Below are 7,277 nucleotides of genomic sequence, written 5' to 3' on the forward strand. Positions count from 1 at the left end.
CAAGTGGAAAATGAGATGTTGTTCCACCAGCTTGCATTGCGTTTCGCTGGAACACTGTAGCAAGCCAGAGACAGAAATGTTGGCCACAGAGCAGGGTGGTGTGTTAGAGTGACAGGAAACAGGTGGCTCAAGGTCTTTTTTGCGAGCAGAACATAGATGTTGTGCAAAGCAGTCGCTAAGTCTACACTTTGTTTCCCTAGTGTAGAGGACACCACATTGTGTGCAGTGAATGCAGTAGACTAGATTCTGGGAAGTGCAGGTGAAGTGTTGCTTCACCTGGAAGGTATTTTTGGGCCATTTTTACTGGAGATGGAGGAGGTAAATGGGCAGGCGTTGCACCTTCGCCATTACAGGGGAAGGTGCCGGAGGGCTGTGGGGAGGCGTTGGAGGTGAAGGAGGTACGGACCAGGATGTCCCAGAGGTAACGGTCCCTGCGGGAGGTAGAAAAGGGAGTGGAGGAGAATATGTGACTGATGGTGGCATTTCGCTGACAAAACAAGGGCAGGACTTGTACAATTTAAATTAGGACCTTTGGTAGTCTTGCAGAAAAGAGACTAGGCCATCAGGTATAGTTCATTGAAGTCTGTGTCACATATAGACAGGCTGGTTCAGAAGGCATTTAGTTCGCAAGGTTCTTTGCTCAGACTTTTGTGTTTCGGAGTTGGGATGTTATTTTCACGTTGTGTATGATGTAGGTGAGGCATCTTCTGAAGTACTGTGTCCAGCTCTGGTCGCACTGTTTCAGGAAGGATAATATTAATCTGGAGAAGGATCAGCAGAGATGTACCGGGATGTCACTGGGAATGGATGGTTTGAGATATGAGGGGAATCTGGATTGGCTGGGATTTTTCTCCGTTGTGTGTCGGAAGTTGAGGGGTGACCTGATTGAGGCTTAGAAATCATGAGGGGTACAGATGAGTTGAATGTCACTTATCTTTTCTTCGGGGTGAAGGATTTCAAGACTATGAGGATATTTTCAGTTTTGTGGAGCAAAAATTTTAAAAAAGACATGAGGGGCAATTATTTTACACAGAGTTGTTTGTGTATGGAATAAACTTCAAGGAAAAATGTTGTAAGTGAGTACAGTTACAATATTTAAAAGACATTTCGATAAGTACATGAAGAAGAAATCAGTTTGGATGGTGTGAGCTGCTGCCCTCCCAGGCCCTCTCTGAATAAATCCTTGATGGTCCCCATCCTCTGCTGCTGCCTGTGCAGTGGCGTGTGGAGACCAGCAGAGGGTGGCATTGCATCACATCAAACAGCACAGAGACTGTCAGACCTGCCCCACACAATGACACACAGATACACACACAAATACACCGACTCTAACACAAATAAGGGGATCCTATCAGAATTTCTCTGGCTCTGTGGTTTGTCAATATTTCATTCATTCCATCTGGTGTGTGTCAGGATTTTTGTTATTCTTTTGACAGCATTTCATTATTTGAGTCACTCCATGAGAGTACATCAGTATTTGCTCACTCCAGTGAGTGTGACAGTATTTCAGTTGTTCCATGCGGACTGTGACTCTGTGAGATTTTCAATGCTGGATTATTGAAGATGTAAGGACAAGTTGGGAGACTAGTAAATATTACAGGTTAGTTTCTGTATCTGAGCTGTGTGAAGGAGGAGGTGCGGGAGGGAGACTCCGTGCTCCCTTCCTGGGAGCTGGTGGAGACGATGTGTTTTGAGCCCACCCTCCTGCCCACCGAGACCATGGGGATTCCATTTGTACTGGCTCGATATAAAAGTGAGATGGCATCAGGGACACGTCTTCTAAGCTGTGCCAGGTGGAAATGGAACTGACAGTGGGGTTAAAGCGAGAATTACCCCTCACTGAACATTGATCCTTACTCGGTCGGTGGGACGTGTGTATTTTGGAATCTCCACACGGATCGTCCTGGTTCTCTCCGGCTCATTCCAGGGTCCTTCCCATGCGGCGGACGAAGGTGGGTGAGGGAACTGATGTGGGGAACACCACCGCCCTGCATCGCACTTTCTGGCATATTCCAGGCTGATTCGCCTGGAATGAGGGAAAGGGAGGGAGGGAATGAAGGTGAATGTGTGTGGCTCTGCTGTTATTGATGGTGTGGGCGAGGCGGAAATGGTGAGGAATCCGGATTGAATCAGTCGACAGTGTTGGGTCCATGCAGTGTTTTCAGTGTCGGGGAGTAGTGGAGGTGAGAGAGACAGAGAGAGAGAGAGAGAGGCAGAGAGAGATGGAGCAGAGAGAACATGGTGACACTTATCCTGGCAGAGCGGGGAAGGATATTGTTGCTTGTCCTGTGTTGCTGTACATTTCTTCAGACTGCAGGTACTGCACTGAGCTGGGTGGTGACCTCAGGCAATGCTCGGTGGGTCTGGTGGTGTGGTTTCCTCTGCTAAAAGAATCGTCCTCCTTTGTACTCGCCCATGCACCAGGATCTCCGTGTCCCTTTCGATAAATCTTGGTACAATTGCCCCTTATCTGCCAGGCTCGGGGTAAACCGTGCAGGGTGGCTCCAAACGGAGAACGATCAACTGTGTGCCCATTGGCCTTTTAAAGATGGTACCTGTACCAGGGGTCATGGAATGCCTGGGCCATCCAGGCGATGGGAACTATTACCAGCCATGATGGGTGGGAGAAACAGGCTGGCATTGAATGAGAGGAATGGCATGTGCTGGGGTAGGGAGATAATGAGGGGAGTTTGATAAGATAGCATCAGAAAAGTCGCTTCCATGACACTGTCTCTCCATCTCCCCCTCTGCCTAAATATCTAACACATCACATTGGTTGGTATTGAAACTCATTCCCCACCATCTCTCTCTGGCAGTGGTTTTCACACCCATGGCACCCCTAGTCATGGCACACTGGAGATATGGAGCTGTAAATGGATGGGACCCCACATCCTGTCACTTCCAGCATGGGCTGCAAGTTTCCCCAGGCTGGGCAGCGATTTAACACAGCGGTACGGAGCACTGCACTGGGGTGGTCTGTTCAGATCTACACGGAGAGGGTAACTGCTCCGGGTTTACACATCGGTTCAGCGATGTTTACTTCACTGCTGGAGAGATACCTGTTCCGGGTTTATAGATCAATGCACTGGTGTGGTCTGCACAGCTCCCCGTGCTGGACTGATATCTATGTGACTGGTGAGGCCTGCACAGTGTCCCACTCTGGACAGATTGCCAGGTTGTATTGAGCAGGACACTAGCCTGGTCTGCACAGTGCTCCATGCTGAACAGATATTCCATCTGGGTTTGTGGTGTCTGGGCTGGTTCCGTGAGGTGGATTGAGAATGTGAGATAACTGACCACTTCAGCTGATCTGGCAATGCCTTTAATTTGTGTTTGGCAGTTGTGTTGAGTTTGGGGAGAGATTTCCACCGCGAGGCTGAGTGGGTCTCACCAAAACTGATGGACAGAAAGGCCTTTGTGATGTGGGTCTTTTTGACTCCGTCACATTCTGTAACCAACATTCCCCAGAACATTCTGTCACCGACATTCCTCGGAATATTCTGTAACAGACATTATTTGTGAACAGTTGGATGTCAGTTACTTGAACAAAAGATCAGATCCTGAGGGAAAAGATCCCGTTCCAGGGAGAAGGCGAAACTGTTTGAAAACCCCTCAGGCAGTTAAATGAGTGAATGCATTTTCCCTGTGCTCCTGATTCTTCTCAACTGAAAATTGACCAGAATTTAGACATAAAGACAAAAATTTCAAAACTCTGCTTGTCTTCAGGGAACTGGGAGAGACTCGTTCAGGATGGCAACATCTTCATCTTCCTTGTTAGGAACTGTAAATAAATGGCCTGCGCCTGCTCTTGAGTGATTGAGTCTGTGAGAATGTTCCAGAAACTATCTGTTCTTATGGATGTGCATTAATGCCTTCATGGAGCGAGAGTTTCTTGTGCTTTACATTGTGTTCTTTTCAAATAAAAAGACTTTATTATTTGTTATTCCAGCTTCATTTTTTTCAACAAATAATTGATACATTTGAAAATGTCACTGGGTCCGCAATCAAACTGGTAACTTTGCCTCCAGGCTGATGTATAATTTATTTGTTTTCCTCCCTCACAGTTAACGTAGTGACGATCTATGTCCTGCTTTATAAAGATTGTGGATTGTCTCCATGTGTCAGATGTTACCTGGGGGCCATGGCAGTGGCGGATCTACTCGTCATTATCCTCGATCTGATATTGAGACACATTCCCATTGTTTATACAGAACAGTTTTATTTCCTGTTCTCCATCCCCGTGTGTAATATCCACGCCGTCCTGCTTTATGCAGCCACTGACTGTTCTGTCTGGTTTACCGTCACTTTCACCTTTGACAGATTTGTGGCCATTTGTTGTCAGAAGCTGAAAAGTAAATATTGCAGTGAGAACACGGCGGCTGTGGTTTTGGGAACAGTGACTGTGCTGAGCTGTTTAAAGAACATTTTCTGGTACTTTATGCTCACAGCTCGCTATTGGCTGGGGAACAACCCCTGGTTTTTGACTGTTCATTCCTCTCGTGCCTGGATCACAATCGAGTTCCTCCACCACATTCTAACCCCGATTCTCCCATTTCTCCTGATTCTGCTGCTCAATGCTTTCACCGTCAGACACATTTTAGTGACCAGCAGAGCCCGCAGGAGACTCCGGGCTCACACCAATGGGGACGGTCAGTGTGACACAGAAATGAGAAATCGAAAAAAAATCCATCATTTTACTGTTTGTGATTTCAGCCAATTTCATCCTGTTGTGGTCAATTTTAATGGTGTATTCTATGTGGTTCCGGATGTATAATTTGGGGTATGCCTCTTTGTATTTAGATTACTTTGTGCTGGAATTGGGCTTCATGCTGCAGCTCCTCAGTTGCTGCACAAACACCGCGATTTATGCCGTGACCCAGACTAAGTTCAGGCAGCAGCTGAAGAATGTGCTGAAATATCCCTTTACCCAAATTCATCAATCAATCAAATTCACTCATTAATCAATCCATCCAGGATTTTCTCATTTCAGTTCAATGTTTCAGCAATGAAGCAGCCTGTCGCTGTGGTAACAGACTGAGGGTAGTGCTGGTTTATCCAACCTTATCCCACAGGGGGTTACAGGGAAACATGTCAATGTTTCTCTCAACTCACAGGCCAAAGGGAAAAGGCACCATTCCACTGACTGCATCCATAACTTCAATATGTAATTAACGTTCATTAAAAAGTGCCAAGCAGCACAGCAAACTATATTGTTGTTTGTCTCTGTGTTGATGAAGCTCAGCTGAGGAAAGAGACAGACTCAGTCCCAAGGCAATGGGAGGATTTAGGGACTGAGCTCAGGAGTTCGGTTTGAGTCACTCTGTCCTTGCCTACACCGCTGGGATATCTCTGTCTCTTTCTCTCTCCTGTTCCTCCTCGCTCACCCTTTCCTTCTCTGACCCACATTTCTCTGTCCTCCCCATCCCTCTCTCTGATCCCTTCCTTCTCTCTTTGCACCCATCCTCTCCAAACCACTCCCTCCCTCTGTCCCTGCGTTCTGTCTCTCTCTCTCTCTCTCTCTCTCTCTCTCTCCCCCTCCTCCTCAAATGTCCGCACCCGCTTCTTTCACCCTCTGCCTGTGTGAACCCCATCTCCCACTCTGTATTTTCCCTCTGATCCTAAATCTCCCTCATTCCCTATCACACACTTTCTCTCTCTCCATCCCCTCCCCCCTCTCTCTCTCCCCATCCCCCTCTGTACCCTTTGTATCTCTCCTCCCCCGTCACTCTCACCTCTCACTCTGCTTCTGTTTCCTTGTCTCCACCTCTCTGTCTCTGACCCACTTTCTCCCTCTCTCTCTTTCTTGCTCTCTGTCTCCCTCCTCTCCCTTCAAGTCCCTCATTTATCTCTGTCACCCTCTGGGTGCCTCTCCCCCTTCCCCCTGCCCCGTCTCTGGCTCGCTGGCCCTCCATCCCCCTGTACTTCACCCCCTGCTGGTGTCATTCTCTCTCGCCCTCCCTCTCTGTCACCTGCTCTCTCTCACTCTCTATCTTCCTTTGTGCCACTATCTCTCTCCCTCACTCCCAGTCACTCTCTCCTTCCTTCCCTCCCTCCCTGTTTCTTGCACTCTCCCTGCCACTCCATCCCTGTTTTGTCATCCATCCCAGTCGCTCCCTCCCTGTTGCTCCCTCCCTCACTCCCTCCCTGATTTGCCCTCCGTCCCTGTCGCTCCCTCCCTCCCTGTTTTTCCCTCCCTCTCTATTGCTCGCTTTCTCCCTCCCTCCCTTCCAGCCACTCACTTCCTCCCTCTCGCTCACTTTCTCCATGTTGCTCGCTCTCTCCCCCCATCCCTGTAGGTCCTTCACTCCCTCCCTGTTTTTCCCTCCCTGTCGGTCGCTTCCTCTCTCCCTGTCGCTCCCTCCCTCCTTGTCGCTCACTCTCTCCCTCCCTGTCCCTGGCTCCCGCACTATGCCTTGCTCCCTCCCCCTGTCCTGTTCCTTGATCCTTGGCTCTCCCTCCCTGGTCCCTCCCTCACCCTCCCTACCCCTCACTCCCTCCCTCTCCCTCACTCCCAAGAACTTTCAGGGTCCTTGGCAGTGTGGTAAAGAAAATAAGACTTGAACGCAGCTGACCTCTCCCGCACTCTTGATACAAAAATTTCACAGGAGGCATGAGTTTCTGGCGTGATCGCTCAGTGCTCTCGGCTGTTCGCTGAAAGCTTATTGTTTCACACCGCCCGCGCACGCCACCCCTCCCTACTGTTACCCAATCACCTTTCCCCGGGACACTGTCCTGGAGCCTCAGCAAAGGCTTTACCTGCAGGTAGACTCCCCCCAAAACTTGTGTCAGCCCCTGGTGTATCACTCTCATCCCCAAACAGGTAACTTTTTACATGCAACAGAAGCAAAAAAGAAAACCACAATCCGTTTGAATTTTAACTTGCAGTGAAGAATAAATGCATTGTGTCTGTTAGACAACCTGAAAAGCCTGAGTGATGGAATACTGGTACAAAAAGTAGTGGTGGGATTCGTACCTCCAAACTGATTGGAGCCTGAGTTCATCAGGAATTTTTTGGAAAGATGTGATGAGCTAATCTTAGGAGATGGATTGGAATTTTTGATCTACAGAGAACTTCGCGCTCTGTGGTGAGATAAATTGACCAGAACAGACACATACAGGAAGTAGGAAAAGGCGCAGCCTGAGCCATGAGGTGAGTATTTCGGGAAAATCAACCAGAGTGCGACTGGAACTCAGAAGTGCATAGCATAATGGTTTAGCAATGCAGCGCCTTTGTGACAATAATGGTCTCGGCTCATCATCAGAACCAGGAGAGAGAG

The sequence above is a fragment of the Stegostoma tigrinum genome, unplaced genomic scaffold (genome assembly GCF_030684315.1).
Source record: "Stegostoma tigrinum isolate sSteTig4 unplaced genomic scaffold, sSteTig4.hap1 scaffold_66, whole genome shotgun sequence".
In the NCBI taxonomy this organism is placed as follows: Eukaryota; Metazoa; Chordata; class Chondrichthyes; order Orectolobiformes; family Stegostomatidae; genus Stegostoma; species Stegostoma tigrinum.